Source organism: Hypanus sabinus, chromosome 8 (assembly GCF_030144855.1).
Source record: "Hypanus sabinus isolate sHypSab1 chromosome 8, sHypSab1.hap1, whole genome shotgun sequence".
NCBI classification, from domain to species: domain Eukaryota; kingdom Metazoa; phylum Chordata; class Chondrichthyes; order Myliobatiformes; family Dasyatidae; genus Hypanus; species Hypanus sabinus.
Window position 1 is genome coordinate 53,610,743 of NC_082713.1, and position 19,374 is coordinate 53,630,116.

A 19,374-nucleotide genomic window follows, 5' to 3' on the forward strand; every position below is an offset into this window, starting at 1 on the left:
AAATGCCAATAGTGATTTTATAGCTTCTCTCACCCAAGACAACTCCACCTTCACGTAGAACTTAGGTCGGGGTGCACCCTGTCTCACTGAAGGAGCTCCATCTATGGCGAGTGTTTGGTGCCAGAAAAATAACCAGACCGATGGTGGTGGTGTCACCTAAAATCACTGAAGTCTCCGGCAGAAGGGAGATGGATTCCAATGGTGGAGGATTGTCTTTGTACAACAGCAAAGGTTGGGGGATGTCCAGTGTATGATTCCCAATTGGGACACCAGTAGAGGTCAAATGCTCAGGTTAGATGAACACTGCAGCAACAGAAGGCAACGGCAAATCACCATTGAAATCTCTGCCTAGTCAATCATGGAAAGAAACAAAAGAAGGAAAGCAGACAACAGCGTGAATGGGGTTGATTCTAATTGTCAGAACAACACCTCGCTCGGGAGGGGTAGTCATGGGCTGCAGGTGAGACCAGACCATCATCCAGAGACCGTAAGCAATAGGGAAAAGCCAAGGGTGGCAACACGGAATGTCCGTACACTTTACCAGAAAGGAAAGTTGGACAACACATTAAATTAAATGAAAAGGTTGGGAGTTGATATCTTAGGCCTGTCAGAAATTGGATGGACCGACAGTGGCAAATTCACTAAAAATAGTTCTCTGATAATGTATTCTGGAGGTCAACAGCATATGTACGGAGTTGTAATTAATTTAAACAAACAAGTTTCAAAATGTCTTAAGGGATATTGGGCGATATCTGACTGGCTGCTTTTAGTTAAATTAAGGGGTAATCCTTTTAACATTAGCATAATCCAAGCCTATGCGCCAACAAATGATGCGGATGAAGCGGATATAAACAAGTTTTATGAAGATCTCGATAGTGCTTATGAGCAGTGTAAATCTCAGGATATAAAACTAGTCATGGGAGATTTTAACTCCAAAGTTGGACAGGAAAGGGTTGATATCATCATAGGACCTTTTGGGTTAGGAGAGAAAAATAAAAATGGAGAAAGGTTTACTGATTGGGGTGTCAGAAACAACCAAGTGATCACCAATACCTGTTATGAAAACCATCCACATAGATTGTGTACTTGGATTAGCACTGGAGATATAACAAGGATCAAATAGATTTCATTACCATCAATGAAACCTTTAGCAATAATAACACAAATTCTAAAGCCTACCCAGGAGCAGACTGTGGTTCAGATCACCATCCAGTAATAACTACCTTCAAAACAAAATTAAAGAAACTGAAATGTGGGAAAAAGAGAAAGAAGCATATGTTGGGAGAACTTAAAAATGATAGCACACTTAAGCAACAGTTCAAAACAGCTGTAGAGGAACACCTTAACAAAAACGAAACAACAGCTATTTGGGAGAGATTTAAATATGCAATCAGCAGAGGAGATAATCCCAGTACAAGAAATCCAATACACCAACAAGGGGTGGATAACCCAAGAAATTCTAGATCTGATGGAACAAAGAAGGTTAGTGAAGAACAATGAAATGCGATTAGAGAGATGGACAGACAGACCAGACAATTGTGCAATATTGCAAAGGAAGAATGGCTGAATCAAAAATGCAACGAAGTAGAAGGCCATATTAACAACAAAGAAATGCACAAGAAAATTAAGGATATTACTGGAATTAAGAAAACTTCTACAGCATGATCAGCAGACGGATCCATACTAACAGACCCAGATAAAGTATGTGAGAGGTGGATTCAGTATATAGAGCAGCTTTTTGAAGATAATAGAGGGGAACCCCCAGATAGTAAACATCCTAATTCTGACCCACCTATTACCAAAGAAGAAATAACTAAAGCAATGAAAAGCATGAAACATGGTAAAGCCACTGGACCTGATGAAATTTCAGTGGAAATGATACAAGCCCAAAAAGATCTGGGCATAGATATTCTTTTTGAACTGTTTAATGGCACATATGAGTCTGGTGTATTGCCTGACAATCTCTTGAAATCAGTATTTATAACTCTGCCAAAAATTCCTGGAACTATTGACTGCGAAAATCATAGAACAATCAGTCTTATGAGTCACATAATAAAGATTTTGTTGAGAACTGCACTGAGTTGAATTAAAAACAAGTTAAGGCCAGAAACTTCTAAACTGCAATACAGGTTTATTGAGGATAGAGGAACTAGGAACACAATTTTCATACTACGAATGCTTTCAGAAAGAGCAATTGAAATCAAAATTATGTCTTTTTATATTTTATTGATTTCATTAAAGCATTCGACAAAGTGCAACATGAAAAATTATTTCAAATTCTCGCTAAACTAAACATTGACGGAAGGGACCAACAACTGCTTCAAACTTTATATAGGATTCAAACGGCAGTGGTAAAAATTGATGATAATATAAGCATTTGGACTAAAATTCAAAGAGGAGTTAGACAGGGATGCGTTGCCTCACTGGAATGATTTAATATCTATAGTGAAATGATCCTTAGAGAAATAGACCTAAGGATAAATATTGGAGGTGTTAACATCATCAATATAAGATACGTAGACGATACCACCCTAATAGCAAGTGCTGCAGAAGTCCTACAAATCCTCCTAGACAAAGTAGTACAAACAGGTGCAGATTTTGATCTAAACATCAACTGCAAAAAAACAAAAGTATGGTAATATCGAAACAACAGGATGCTCCCAACTGACAATTATACATCAGTTTCCAAGAGATTGAACAAAAGACCAGCTTTAATTACCTTGGTAGCTTTATATCACAAGATGCTAGAAGTGAAGTAGAAATAAAAAGAAGAATTGCCATTGCCAAAACCAACTTCCAAAAAATGAAACCCGTTTTTACCAACAGACACATTTCTATGACAACAAGGCTGAGGCGGCTAAAATGTTACATCTGGTCAATCTTGCTGTATGCTTCTGAAACATGGACTATAACACCAGAACTCCGAAGAAACTTATAAACAACAGAAATGTGGTTTCTTAGAAGAATGCTGAAAATATCATATAGAGATAGGGTAATAATGAGATGGTACTCCAACGTGCCCATATAAAAAGATCTTTAATGAGAACATTAAATGAGAGGAAACTTAATTTCCTGGGCCATGTCATCAGAAAGGGAGAAATAGAATGCCTTACATTACAGGGCCATATGCCAGGGAAACGTGGAAGAGGAAGGTAAAGAAGAAAATATATGGACACTGTGAAAGAACTAACAGATCTAAATGTGTGAAATATCATTGACGCTGTGAGGGATCGGTCGATGTGGAGAGCCATGATCGCCCAAGCGTGTAACACGCAAAGCACATGAAGAAGAAGAAAAGAAAGTACTTCTGTATGTCTATATCTGCAAATTATTTTATGGAACTCACTTATCATTCAGTGGGATAATGATGTAATATTCGTTTCTTACTTTCTGGAATACTTTTCTTAATCCATCCTATTTGTTTGGAGTAGAAACATAGAAAACCTGCAGCACAATACAGGCCCTTTGGCACACAAAGTTTTGCCAAACATGTCCCTACCTTAGAAATTACTAGACTTACCTATAACCCTCTATTTTACTAAGCTCCATGTACCTATCTAAAAGCCTCTTATAAGAACCTATCGCATCCGCCTCCACCACCGTCGCTGGCAGCCCATTCCACGCACTCACCACTCTCTGAGTAAAAAACTTACCCCTGATATCTCCTCTGTACCTACCCCCCAGCAACTTAAACCTGTGTCCTCTTGTGGCAGCCATTTCAGCCCTGGGAAAAAGCCTCTGACTATCCACATGATCAATTCCTTGCATCATCCTGTACAACTCCATCAGGTCACCTCTCATCCTCCTTTGCTCCAAGGAGAAAAGGCCTCTCCCGTCCCCATTGATGATGCAAAGACCATCACCAGAGGCTCAGCAATCTCCTCCCTTGCCTCCCACCCTAGCCTGGGGTACATTTCGTCTGGTTCCCGGCGACATATCCAGCTTGATGCTTTCCAAAAGCTCCAGCACATCCTCTTCCTTAATATTGTTACGAACCCCATAACTGTGTCACTTACCAGCAAAGATAGAGAGGTCCGTTGAAGTCTGATGGTACTATTTTTAACAGTATTTATTGATAAAGGGGCACAAAAATAAGATCAAAGCAAACATACAGATAATATACGTCGTCAATACTAAATCTAAAAGCGCGGGTATAATAATAATCAATAAGAAATAGCTCTATCGTTGTCTAGGGGATAATGTATTGTCCGATGGAAATATAAAAGTCACTGTTAGTTCATTCAAGCTGCAGTTTGAGAGAGAGACGGGTTAAACTTGCCCAATTCTTTTATGATGCCAATCCTTCCAGTCTTTTGGGAGTTGGTTTTCCCGTTGTTAGCTAAAAGCCAGTTCTCCCGTGATAAGAGCCACCGGTTCCAGGGCAAATGGAACCAAATGCACGTGGCCTCCTCCCTACTGGCTTCCGCTATTACGGGATCGCTAGCGTTTCTTCTGGTGCATCTGAGGGGCTGTTCCCACAGACCCTCTTTTATCCTGACTCACAGGGTCTCAGATGTCAATCAGGTTGGGGGTGATGCAATCCCTCCCTCAACCAGCCCACTTTGCCTGAGGGCTTCCACGTAGCACAGTATTGTAATACACAAGTTCGTCTTCAAGAGACAATGGCCGTGTCCCATAGCTTTATGTCACCGGGGAACGAGACATTCGGCACGTCTCTCTCTCATTTCCTGGGTCTCCTGACCCAAATCAATAGTGATCTTGCGATTCTCACAAAGGAGGGGGCTACCCCACACCCTTCGGCCCCTCAGAGCTGTGGTACATTCATAACAATATCTACATGCTCAAGCTTTTCAGTCTGCTGCAAGTCATCACTATAATCACTAAGATCCTTTTCCATAGTGAATACTGAAGTAAAGTATTCATTAAGTACTTCTGCTATTTTCTCCGGTTCCATAAACACTTTCCCACTGTCGTACTTGATAGGTCCTATCCTTTCATATCTTATCCCCTTGCTCTTCACATACTTGTAGGATGTCTTGGGGTTTTCCTTAATTCTGCCGGCCAAGGCCTTCTCATGGCCCCTTCTGGCTCTCCTAATTTTCTTCTTAAGCCCCTTCCTAGTAGCCTTATGAACTTCTAGATCTCTAACATTACCCAGCTCTCTGAACCTTCTGTAAGCTTTTCTTTTCTTCTTGACTAGATTTATTACAGCCTTTGTACACCACGGTTCCTGTACCCTACCATAAATTCCCTGTCTCATTGGAACATACCTATACAGAACTCTACACAAATATCAAGATAGAGTTGACTAGATTTACAACCATCTGCAGCTTCTTTCAGTCCTAAGCAGTAGCCCCTCCATACCAGACAGTGATGCAGCCTGTCAGAATACTTTCCACAGTACAACTATAAAAGTTTTTGAGTGTATTTGTTGACATACCAAATCTCTTCAACTCCTAATAAAGTATAGCTGCTGTCTTGCCTTCTTTATAACTATACTGATATTTTGGGTCCAGGTTAGATCCTCAGAGATCTTGACACCCAGGAACTTGAAGCTGGTCACTCTCTCCACTTCTGATCCCTCTATGAGGATCGGTATGTGTTCCTTCATCTTACCCTTCCTGAAGTCCACAATCAGCTCTTTCACCTTACTGACATTGAGTGCAAGTTTGTTGCTGCAACACCACTCCACTAGTTGGCATATCACAATCCTATATGCCTTTCTTTTGTCACCACCAGAGGCTCTACCAACAAGTATTGTCAGCAAACTTGTAGATGGTATTTGAGCTATGCCTACCCACACGGTCATGTGTATACAGAGAGTGGAGCAGTGGGCTAAGCACACACCCCTGAGGTGCACCAGTGTTGATCGTCAGCGAGGAGGAGCTGTTATCACCAATCCACACAGATTGTGTTCTTCTGATTAGGAACTTGAGGATTCAATTACAGAGGGGGATACAGAGGCCCAGGTTCTGCAACTTCTCAATCAGGATTGTGGGAATGATGGTGTTAAATGCTGAGCTATAGTCAATGAAAAGCATCCTGACGTAGGTGTTTGTGTTGTCCAGGTGGTTTAAAGCTGTGTGGAGAGCCATTGAGATTGGGTCTGCTGTTGTGGTGATAGGCTATTGGTAAAGGGTCCAGGTCCTTGCTGAGGCAGGAGTTCAGTCTAGTCATGAACAACCTCACAAAGCGTTTCATCACTGTCAATGTGAGTGCTACCAGGCAATTGTCATTAAGGCAGCCCACATTATTCTTCTTAGGCACCAGTATAATAGTTGCCTTTTTGAAGCAAGTGGGAACTTCTGTCCATAGCAGTGAGAGGTTTTGAAATCTTTGTGCTCATTTCATATTGAAACCCTCCCCCCAAGGGAAAAAAGGCATTTCCTGTAACAAGTTTTAATTGCCTGTCATATTTCCCATTCATTACGTTGTTATCAACACGTACAATTCATATTGATAACTTAACAGGTTGGAAGTAAAAGTTCTAACTTATGACCTTTGTAGATAATTCACCATTAAGCAATGCGTAAATCACACTGAAAATACTGAACAATTTTCTCTTGGGGGGGGAGGGTTTCAATATGAAATGAGCACAAAGATTTCAAAACCTCTCACTGCTATGGACGGAAGTTCCCACTTGCTTCAAACTTTCTTCCATCTTTCAGCTCCCCGAACTTCGACGAATCTTCACTCTCTGACTAGATTTTAACCGGCAGTATTGTAGCAACACTGCCTGCAATAACCTTTGACTTAAGGCAGAAAGTAAAACTCCACTTTAAAACAAAACTGCATCATAACATCGGAATACACAGCAACATGGATTCACTAACAAATTCAGCCACAAACTGCCCCACCTCATAGGGAGGGGTTCTCCTTTTATACGCAGTTGAAAAAAACTATCACCTGTCACTGGCGGGAAAATGACATTACTCCACCATCACAAGACCATTACCTCATGTCCAGCATAGCTTCAATTACATCATGGTCACGTGACAGGTATGAGATACCCACAGGTACATAACAGTATCAGTTCTCTCTATCAATTACAATCATCAAATGTTCATCTCAGGAACCTCTTAGCAAGTTCAAATTTAATAGCTATTCAAACATACACGTGTATACAGCTAAACAAAGCAGCATTCCTCCAGGATCAAGATGCAAAGCACAGTACACAGCACATATAGTTACGATAGCACATACAGTCACAAAGTAATAGCTCTGCAAATCCCGCGGTGGGATGGCCTAAAGACTGATTGTGCCAGGTTTCTGCAGGAAAAGTATGTAGCAGTTCCTCATCCCACGTTGCTCAGCCGCAGAGGGAGGCAATCCAACTTGTCTTCCAAGGAGCAAACACTGGAGGGCAGCACCGATGGGAGAGCCAACTGCAAGGACCAGCACAGATCCCACTGCACCCACCACCTTTCTGTTCTATCCCACATCGTACCTAACACCTCCTCCCCCGGTTGGCTCCAACAGGTGACGCTACGGCATGAGGGCCTGGTCCATACAACAGTCTGAGGACACACCGCTTGTCTGCCTTCAGTCTAGCCAATGAACTAATGAATCAGTTTTGTAATTTCTTGACCAGATTAAGAAAAAACAAATGAGGTGAAATTGTTTCGGTAGGGAAAATAGCTCTATAGAACTTTTACCAATAAGTATTAAATCTAAGTAACAATCATGAAAAACAAAAAACACCATAAATTAAAATTATGTTCTTTTGATATGAGACCAAGTAATTAAGAAGAAAGAGCAAACAAATTGAATAACAATCCTTCAAGTCATGGGATTGCTCTTCAGTTATTACAGAGTACAAGTGAATGATTATGACTGACACCTGCTTTGTAAGGTTTCTCTGTTATCTCATTATTAGCATACAAAGTTATTCTGAGAACAATTAGTGGTGTGTTTGACTGGAAATCGGTTATGTCTTTGCCCAAAGTGAGCTAATCTACATGTACTTTGGCATAAGGAAAGAGTCCACGTTGTACAATGGCTTTCAGCCAACAAACTGTAAGTGTTGTTAATTCATTCTCTCCTAAATTCAAACAAGCCTTAAAATGTTTTGAAGATGTTGACTCATCCAGCTGTTGAATTTCATTGGTCTCTGAGAAAATGTGTTCGCGATTGATAACTTCCAACTCATTTCTCCAACTGTGACCATCTCCATGTTTTTGTCAACACCTTGATCCTGAACTCAAGGATGCACGATCTCCAGGGTGAGATCATCTCTCCACAGCAGATCTCCATATGGACTCCACAGATGCCAATTCCAGGAAGGGTTTTGAGATCAGCACACTAGAGGCCATAGTCTCAATTCACTCTTCCTCAAGATAAGCACAGGATCTCAATATCTTAGCTAAGATCTAAGTAACAATCATGAAAAACAAAAAAACACCATAAATTAAAAGCACGGTTAAATAATTTTTGCAATTATTATTAAGCAATACATCATTTTTATCACCTTTATTTGGATAAATGTTCAGATTTGCAAAATAACATAAGTTCATAAGAGTCAGATCTTTGTAATCAGAAAGAGGGTTGGGAAAACAAAAAGATTTATGTGTTAGTAAGTACTAACAGTAAAAGTTACACATTTTGTGTGAGCATCTCTGCACCTCCTGATCCCGTAAAAGTAAAATAAATGTTTTAAAGTACTTCTTTTGATGTTCCTTCAGTTCCTTCACTAGGTAGGTCAACCATCATTGCTTCCCTCTCAGACTCCCAAATTCTGAAGAGTCTAGTGGTGCCAGAAAGATCCAAACACTCATATGTAAGGAAGAGTTTGGAAGGTTGTCTTTGTTCCTTAATCAGTCTAATGATTTATTCCAGCAGTTTAAAATTCCAATTAGTTCAATCTCAGCTATTTTGAGGAAATACATAATTTGGCTAGTTTTCTTGCCTCCATTGTTGGTCAGATAATGTTTAAATTACACTGCCTCCAGGAGACAATCTGTTCTCAATCTGTTAGATATGATGTGGAGCAAGCCATGGGAACATGAATTGTGAACATGAGATTGCTTTGGAGAAGATAGGTGGAATGCGAAGATCAGTGTGTCAAAATTAGATTGTATTACATTGCATTCACAAAAACAAAATTTTCAAATAGTCCCTAATAGAAAAGTTGGCAAGACCCAAGATTCTTGATGCTAATAAACAAAGAATTATTATGGCTTTCAATAATTGATTGTTCAAAGTGTACATTTGCCATTGAGATAAAATAAAACATTGTGTAAAGGTAAATCATCTATTATGCTATTGCAACAAATCCATTTACAGCAACTGAAAGGTATAATTTAACCTCATGCTGTATCACACCAAAATTACTCTTTTGCAGTACAATTGCTTCTCCTAGTTTGTACTTCAGCCTGGCCCTAACAAAGGGAGGAAATATACAACATAGAACTGTATAGCACAGAAACAAGCCCATTGGTTCACAAAGCTGAGCCAAATAAATACTAACCAAATGCCAAGTAACTAATCCTTTATGCCTACACAAAGCCTATATCCCTCTGCTTTCCTCACATTCATGTACCTATCTAAACAGCTCTTCAAAGTCCCTAATGTATCTTTTTCCACCATGATCACAGGCAGCACATTCTCTGCACTCAAAACGTGGCGTAAAAAATTTGCCTCTCCATCTCCTGTGGTATTAGACACTTCAACGCTGGGGAAAAGATGCTAACTGTCTGTCTATGACTTCCCTCAGTGCTGCTGCTCCTGAGAAAACAACCAAAATTTCTCCAAACTGTCATTATAGCTCATGCCCTCTAATCCAGGCAGCATCCCAGTAAACCTCTTCTGCACCCTCTCCAATGCCTCAATGTCCTTCCTATAATGGGTTGACCTGAACTGTATACAATAATCCAGACGTGGCCTAACTAGCCTTCCAAAAAACTGCAACACAACATCCACTACACTGGATATACATTGATATTCTCCAACAATCACATGGCCAATGTCAGAGGGTGCAGGATTGCTTGCTGAATATGATTCTCAGTAAAAGGTGGCAACAATCTGCACTTGGAATAGTCTGCTAACAAGTGTGGTGGCAACAGCCAGCCATTTTCTGCAGTGAAGTAACTGCTTCAATGCACAACTAGCAGTAACTACAACATGTAGCTTTGTTAGGTTTAATAGAGAAATGATAATATAATTAATCTTACATAGTTCAGCAGCTTCAGCATCCAACCTACTTCTGTCCATTCTTTCAGAAGATGTTAGGCTGCTACACGCCTGGTGGGGTATGACACAGTGAATCCAATTTGCGAAGATTGGTTTTATGTAATTAAGTATAAGCTGCATGCCACAACATGAAGGCTGTAAAATCATCACCATCTGGTGTAGAGAGGTTACTGCACAGGATTGGAAAACTCTTCAGAAAGTTGCAACCTCAGTCAGGTCCATCACGGCTACTGGCCTCCCCAGCATCGAGGACATCTTCAAAGGGTGATGCCTCAGAAAGGCAGCATTCAACATTGAAGACCCCCATTACCCAGGACATGTCCTCTTCTCATTGTTATCATCAAGAAGAGGTACAAAAGCCTGAAGACACATACTGAAAGTTTTAGGAACAGCTTCTTCCTCTCTGTCACTAGATTTTTGAATGAACAATGAATCCATATTCACTAACTCGCTATTTTTATGTTCTTTGTGCACTTTATTTTATTATCTTTTTATTTATACATATATCATTGTAATTTATAATTTTATGTATTGCACTGTACTGCTGTCGTTAAACAACAAATTTCACAACACATCAGTGATATGAAACCTGATACCAATTCATACATAAACTTATTTCAAAGTTGTTATGTATGCCCTGGGCCTGATATTTGCAGTGCTCTTGGCAAGGGAGTGCAAAACGTGAAGAAGGGAAAACCAGGGATGTGGCAGTTCTTCCAGTGTTGTCATTTAACATGACATGCCCCTCTTATCGTTTAATTCTTCATTCATACGTCCGTCTTCCAGTAGGTAAGAGATAATAAGCAACAGGTCATAGATTGGACAATCCTTGGTCAACAAGAGATTTCACAGCATGCAACAGGGTGTTGAGAGCAAGCACTACAATTAGCAATTTATAGTTAAAGTGAGAAGGACTGGGTCAAAAAAGCATACTTGGAGAATGATCCTCAAGGGAGAAAACTGTCACCAATGAGGAGTAGATCAGCAGAAAAGTATTAAGGGAGAAGGTGTAACCATTAGACCATAAGATATAGGAGCTGAATTATGCCATTTGGCCCATTGAGTCTACTCTGCCATTTCATCATGGCTGATCCAATTTTCCTCTCAGCCTCAATCTCCTGCCTTCTTCCCATACCCTCTTCCTTCCTGCCTATCCTTTTGTTAGGAACGTGTATCCTTGGACATTAAGCTCAGCTATAATTTTTCAGCCACGATTCAGTGATGCCTACAATATCATAACTGCCAATCTGCGACTGTACTGCAAGCTCATTGTGGTGAACTACATATACCTGTCTGGACATGCCCCCCGCTGACTGCTCCTGTGGCTCCTCCCACAGACCCCTGTATAAAGGCGATTGAGGCCTGAGCCCGGCCTCTCAGTCTCCAGGATGTAGTATGGTGGTCAACCGCTGCTTGTTCCTTCTTCTAGTCAATAAAAGCCGATATCTCGCCTTTACGTCTCAGAGTGAGTTATTGATGGTGCATCAATTTTATTGACTGGAAGTTTTAAAACATGGAAAGCGTTTTACGTCCGGAAAGATTGGATTTGGACCCCCAAGACCCTGAAGCAGCTCTTGCCTTTGAACTCTGGCTTGCATGCTTCCAATCATACTTGGAGGAGGTTCGTGTAACTGAACCTGCTGTTATGCACCGAATTCTCCTCTCGAGGGTCACCCCAAAAGTTTATTCATTTATCAGGGACCTGCTGACCTACGAAGGGGCACTGGATGCCCTCAAAAGACAGTACCTGCGGCCGGTGAACACTGTCTACGCAAGACATCGCTTAGCTACGCGACGACAGCGGCCTGGAGAATCGGGCGCCCAGTTTCTCCAAGCCCTACAGCCACTCGTCAGGACTTGTAACTGCAAAACGCTCACGGCGGAACAGCATGCGGAGCTGCTAATACGAGACGCCTTTGTTACAGGAATTAGGTCAGCGTATGTGCGCCAACGGCCGCTGGAAAATGCCGATCTTACCTTACGCTCGGCGATTGAGACGGCCGACACACTGGAAGCTGCTCTGCACAATGCTGACGCTGTCCAGCCGCGCGATTCCCCACTGGTTCCGTGGACACCTCAGACCCCACCGCTGCCGGTTCCCGCGAGCGAATTCGCCAAAGCCACTGCCAGTCGTGATTCCGCAAACTCCCTGAACCCAACCACGGCTGCGGCCAGGCGAAAGCCCGAGCTGTGTTACTTCTGCGGACTCGAAAAACACCCCTGAAAATGCTGCCCGGCCCGAGAAGCGACCTGCTCCAGCTGCGGGAAGAAGGGCGATTTTGCCAAGGTCTGTAAGTCTAAACCACGAGCGGGGTCGAGCAGCGCTGCGTGTGAGACATGGGGGCCGCCATCTTGCATGCCCGGATATGGGCGGCCATCTTTGTCGGCATCAACATGCCCCCCCACCCCGACCCACCGGTGTTTACCGGGCACCAAGACGGCAGTTCAACTCTGGCCACCGTAACCCTCGACCAAAGCGCCCCACACCAGCTTGCAAGGTCAATGATGGACATCCTGGTGGAGGGGCACAGGACTAGCTGCCTGTTTAACACGGGCAGCACTGAGAGTTTTATTGACCAGGACACAATGCAACGCTGCGGACTCGTGACACGGCCAGTAAGCCAGAGGGTCACCTTGGCTTCTGGGTCGCATTCCACAGACATCCGGGTGGGTTGTGTAACGACATTGGTGGTGCAGGGCACAGAATATCAGAAATTTGCGCTACTGGTCATGCCTCAACTGTGCGCGCCTATACTATTGGGGCTTCCAGAGCCACCTCGAAAGTGTGACTATGGCATATGACAGGGCCCTCCCACCAGTCACTGTCAGGAATCCTCAGTTTGGTGGGACTTCGCCATATACCCCGCTACTGACCACACACACACACCGACCCACACATCCCATCCAGCACCATGCCGACGGCTGCGCTACCGACTCCACTTGCAGCCTCTCCACCCTCAAGGTCCCTCCCCCCATCGCTATTCGCCAACCTGACCCCCGACTGTAAACCTGTGGCAACTAAAAGCAGGAGGTACAGCGCGGGGGACAGGGCCTTCATTCAGTCGGAGGTGCAGCGGCTGCTCAGGGAGGGGATCATTGTGCCAAGCACAAGTCCTTGGAGGGCCCAGGTGGTTGTTGTTCAGACTGGGGAGAAAGATAGGATGGTCGTCAACTATAGGCAAACCATCAATAGGTTCACGCAGCTTGACGCGTACCCCCTACCCCGCATCGTGGATATGGTCAACCAGATAGCTCAGTACAAGGTGTACTCGACAATAGATCTGAAATCCGCTTACCACCAGCTCCCCATCCGCCCGGAGGACTGCTCCTACACCGCCTTCGAGGCCGGCGGCAGGCTCTATCACTTCCTGCGCATCCCATTTGGTGTCACAAATGGTGTCTCGGTCTTCCAGAGGGAAATGGACCGGATGGTGGACCAGTGCCAACTGAAGGCCACACTTCCCTATCTGGATAACATCACCATCTGTGGTCACGACTGGTCGGATCACAACACCAACCTCCAACGAATTTTCCAAGTGGCCGAAGCCCTGAACCTTACTTATAACAGGGATAAGTGTGTGTTCGGAACCACCCGACTCGCTATCCTTGGGTATGTCATGGAAAACGGGGTCATTGGCCCTGATCCCGACCATATGCGCCCTCTGTTAGAACTCCCTCTTCCCACCACTCTCAAAGCCCTCAGACGGTGCCTGGGTTTTTTTTCCTATTATGCCCAATGGGTCCCCCATTACGTAGACAAGGCCCGCCGCCTAGTCAAGTCCACCACATTTCCCCTCTCTGCTGAGGCCTGCGCGGCCTTCAGCTGCATTAAAGGGGACATTGCCAAAGCAACGATGCATGCAGTGGACGAGACCATTCCCTTCCAAGTAGAGTGTGACGCCTCCGATTTCACTCTGGCTGCTACCCTCAATCAGGAAGGCAGGCCAGTAGCATTCTTTTCTCGTACCCTTCAAGTCTCTGAAATTCAGCATTCCGCGGTGGAGAAAGAAGCCCAGGCCATAGTGGAAGCTATTAGGCACTGGGGGCACTATCTCGCTGGCAAAAGGTTCACCTTGCTGAGGGACCAGCGCTCGGTTGCGTTCATGTTCAGCAACCAACAGCGGGGCAAAATCAAAAATGATAAAATTTTGCGGTGGAGAATAGAACTCTCCACCTACAACTTTGACATCCTGTACCAGCCTGACAGATTCAATGAGCCCCCGATGCCCTATCCCGGGGAGCGTGTGCTAGCGCACAGGTCGACCAGCTATACGCCCTTCATGCACAACTTTGCCATCCGGGGCTCACCTGATTTTACCATTTTGTGAAAGCCCGGAACCTGCTGTACTCCCTTGAGGACATCAGGACGATGACCAGGGACTGCCAAGTCTGTGCTGAGTGCAAACCGCACTTCTACCGTCCTGAGACGGCACAACTTGTCAAGGCCACCCGCCCTTTTGAGCGACTGAATGTAGACTTTAAGGGCCCCCTTCCCTCCACTGACCGCAATGTCTATTTTCTCAATATTATCGACGAGTACTCGCGGTTCCCCTTTGCCATCCCCTGCCCCGATACCACTGCCACGTCCGTCATAAAAGCCCTGCGCCAGCTCTTCACTCTGTTCGGATATCCCTGCTATATCCACAGTGACAGAGGGTCCTCCTTTATGAGTGATGAGCTGCGCCAGTACCTGCTGGCTAGGGGCATTGCTACAAGTCGGACCACGAGTTATAATCCCTGGGGAAATGGACAGGTGGAGAGGGAGAATGCCACAGTGTGGAAGGCCACACTTTTAGCCCTTAAGTCGAAAGGGTTGCCGGTCTCTCGATGGCAGGAGGTCCTCCCCGAGGTCCTCCACTCTATCCGCTCCCTGTTATGTACGTCCACCAATGCCACCCCTCACAAGCACCTATTCTCTTTTCCCAGGAAGTCTGTCACTGGGACCACCCTACCAGTTTGGCTGACATCCCCAGGGCCAGTGCTGCTCCGGAAACATGTGAGGAGTAATAAATACTCCCCGCTGGTCGAGAGGGTTCACCTTCTACATGCGAACCCCCAGTATGCCTATGTGGTCTTACCTGATGGGCGGGAGGACATGGTCTCCGTCTGCGACCTGGCGCCCGCAGGAGAAGCAGACCACTACCCCGAACACTCCACGGTAACTATGAACCCTGCACCCATGAGATACCGCGCACACCAAGCCCTACACAGACTCCTCACGAGACTCATATACCAGGCGCCTCGCACACGCGTGAGGGATCACTGACACCTAGTGGGCTGACACCACCAGTTAGGCCGGAACCAGCACAACCTCCGTCTCCGGTGCAATCACCACCGGCACCTGTGCAATCACAGCCGGTGCTACGTAGATCGCAGTTACAGATTCGACCACCTGATAGACTTAACCTGTAAATATACTTGCAAGAAACTTCGCCACATGGGGACTCTTTTTTTAAAAAACAAAAGGGGGGGGGGTGAATGTGGTGAACTACATATACCTGTCTGGACACACCCCCTGCTGACTGCTCCTGTGGCTCCTCCCACAGACCCCTGTATAAAGGCGATTGAGGTCTGTGCCCGGCCTCTCAGTCTCCAGAATGTAGTATGGTGGTCACTCACTGCTGGTTCCTACTTCCAGTCAATAAAAGCCGATATCTCGCCTTACGTCTCAGAGTGAGTTATTGATGGTGCATCACTCATTTACCTTATTCCATATTCTGTGCACATTCAGATACAACACCTTCAGATAGTTCAGAAACCCACAAAACCCATGGGAGCAATTTGCCATTCATTCCGTGATCCTCAAGGAACGTCTAAGGAGGAATGACATCCTACCACACTCAAGCTGAAAGGCCCAGGCATTTAGCATATGTTGGGTACAGAGTAATCAGCAGATTCCATGCTGAGGGGTTTGTCCGCTGTGTACCTTCATGGCTGCAGGTAGCTGATCCTTGCTTCCAAAACAGCTGTAAGATAGGTTGTGAAAAACACCTGCGTGCTGTGGACAACAGCTTGCGCCTGCACTTTACTATCAAATCTCTTGACCACCCTCAACAACAGCAGTTACACTTCATTCATGCTCTCTCCTGCGCTTTGGGGCAATGTTGATGGTGGCAATGGTCATGGCCCACTACAAGAAGATAGCATGTGTATTACCTTTGCAACCTGCTACTGCAAGATTAGCAACAAGTAGATATGATTGCTTCTGTGCCTTTCTGCTTGCTCTTGAGAAATATATACCTTGTGTTTTGACCTGAGAGCAAATGCCAAGATTTGTGTGGCTTTCACTCAGTACATGCATGCTGATGCGGGAACAGGTCTAACATCTTTGCCCAGTGACTGCCATTTTCTCTGTTGTACCAGCTGCAACAGCAAATCAAGCAGTAGTCAGCACACTCACAGCGCTTTCAGTGAGACAAATGGGGCAAGGCAACCTTCAGACAATAGGCTTTGCACCAGAGAGGCGGTTTTCAACTGCTGCAAAAGTACAGCTTTAGACATCTTGTCCCTGCAGGTAATGGTCTGTGATACAAGATGCTTGAATCTGCTGCAGGCCTTCCAAGAAGAGGCTTGAATGCCTCAGTTGCTTCTGCAGGGGGAAATCCCGAGGCAAAGAATATGCCCGGTGTATGCTAATGGTGCTGGGTTTCATGACCCTCTCCAGATTTGCTAAGAGCGGGAAACAGCATGAAACTGCTTTGAGATCTGGACATGGACATCAACATCACACTTCAGCAGCGAGCCATCATCTTGCCACACTTCAGCTTCACACTCAAAGGAAGTGATGCAGGACACCCCAGTGTGTTTCTTATTGAATGCAACGATACAATTGGTGCAATGAACAACCTTTGTTAGACAAACGTACAAGAGTAAATTTTATGGATAAGGTGTATTTTGGGTTAAAAATGGAAGTAAGCAGCATGTCAAAGGTTGAGAACGCATTGTTTTATTCTGGCTGTACTCTGATGACTGGCATTGAGCAAAGGTTCACATTAACTAAATTTCACCACCTTCCTGGAACAGAAAAAAGAAATTGCCGCTGTGCCTGTATCAATAGCTTAACTTTCCAGAAGTAATGGTGGTGAAACTATTCAGGTTTGATATCATTATTCCATGAGACGTGCAGCAGCTTTGATGCTTCTGTGCCTGCTCATCCACTGGCTGAAATCCAACGAGTGATCTTATTGCTAGTTTGTGCTCAAACATTGAACTGAACAAAGGAAGCAGCAGATGCGTAATTGGCACCACCTGGAGAGGGGAGCCTTGGCCAAAATCTCATGCCAGGTCTGAGTAGGAGCAGTGGAGTGTTTCCTCCGCTAAAATTAATAGAAGGTAACAGTTGGAAGGAACTCAGTTAATGGTTTACTAACATGAGTTTTTTCATGCATTACTAATTTTAAAAGACTTCGAAATATTTGAAAGATTTCTTTTGTAAATCCCCCTAAATGGCATGCTAACTAAGTTGTTAAATATGCTTAAGTTTGTATTTGCTAAGTTAGTGATTGCCAAATATCTCAGAGGCAGTGTTTTTAAAAGCACTTAACCCCAGGGCAAGATTCAGATCACAGTCAAGTTGCTTTTTTAAATTATGTGTGGACTGTGCTTACCTGCCCCAAGCAAAGCCCCTTTTATGCCCACAGAAGAGAAGACACACCAGGCCTCACCAAGGAGAAATTTCCTTTGGTTTTCCCTGCATTCCTATTGGAAGGATCAATGTTCAGCAGCAGGGAGCAATGCCAGCTTCCACTGAAGGCACAATCCAGTTACAAACACAGAACTCCACTCTCTGCAGGGATATCAGGAAAATCCAGCTCTCAAGAAATCCCCAAAATCTCATGGCCTACTAGCACGACAGATACTGGGACTGCTGTTAACTTTGCTACTATTCAGCAAGTGCAGCATTGGAGCATTAAAGAGATTTTTCGGAATCTTCGTAAGAACTGGTCAATGGAAACAAATCTATCACTGTAATAGAGTGCCTAGTCACTGGGAGTTGGTCTTTTGGTGATTACGAAATAGTTCAGGATTTTTTTTTAAACACGTAATCTCTGTTCCTTCCAAGAACTTAAATTCAAAACAACACACATTCAGCAGGTCAGGCAGCATCTATGGAAATGAATAAACAGTCAAAATTTTGGTCCGAGACCTTTCTTCAGGACTGGAAAGAAAGGGGGAAGATGCCAGGATAAGGAGGACAGTGAAGGGAAGGAAGATTAGATAGAAGGTGCGAGATGAAGCCAGGTGCATGGGAAAAGTAAAGGGCTGGAGAAGAAGGAATCCAGCAGAAATTGAGAGAGGAGCATGTGAGAAAGGAAAGAAGGAGGGGCAACAGGAAGAGGCAATAAGTAGGTGAGAGAAGAGGTAAGTGGCCACAGTGGGGAATAGAAGAGGAGGGAAAGGGGAGGAAAAATATTACCAGAAGGAGAAAGTGATGTTCATGCCATCTATTTGGAGGCCACCTCGACAGAATACGAGTTGTACTCCTCCATTCCAAGAGTGGCCTCGTCATGGCAAAAGAGGAGGCCATAGACTGACATGTTGGAATAGGAATATGGATGGGAATTTAATTGGTTGGCAACAGGGAAATTCAACTTTTGGTGAATGGAGTAGAGGTGCTAGACAAAGTGGCCCCCCAGTTTACATCAGGTCTTGACAGTGTAAAGGAGGCTGTATCAGGAGCACCAGGTACAATAGACAACACCAACAGCATTTCTGCCACTTGCAAGTTTATATTCCAGGAGAGAGATTAGTAGAGAGGAAACAAGTTGACAATGAAATCATAGAGAAAGCGAGGAGTGGGGTGGGGGGGTGGTGGAAGGCTGGTGAAAGTAACAATATGAATGGTGGCAGGATCCTGCTGAAGATGGTGGAAGTCATGGAGAATGATATGTTGGATGCAGATGTTCTTGGTGTGGTAGGTGAGGACAAAGGGAACTCTATCACTATTAAGGAAAACGGGGTGAGTGTGAATGTTCAGGAAGTGGAGGAGATGGAGATGATGGCAGCATGAATATCTGAGGAAGGGGAATTCCTTTCTTTGAAGGAGGAGGATATCTCTGATGTCCTGGAAAGAAAAGCCTCATTCTGTGAACAAATGCGGTGGAGACAAAGGAACTCAGTAAAGGAGAATATATTTTTACAGGAAGAAGTATAATCAAGATAGCTATGGGAATCGATATGTTTATAAAAGACGTTGGTACAGAGCTTCTTTCCAGAGATGGAGAC

The 19,374-nt window shown here is 44.3% G+C and overlaps 1 long non-coding RNA gene across 1 annotated transcript in view; it reads right to left on the reverse strand.

The window, feature by feature from the left end:
* The window catches only part of LOC132397742 (uncharacterized), a 56,816-nt gene extending 38,784 nt beyond the window's left edge, over positions 1-18,032 (reverse strand). Inside the window, exon 1 of the long non-coding RNA XR_009513434.1 lies at positions 17,757-18,032. This is a non-coding gene — a long non-coding RNA (uncharacterized LOC132397742). The remainder of the gene's footprint in view (positions 1-17,756) is intronic.
* Positions 18,033-19,374: the final 1,342 nt, after the last annotated feature.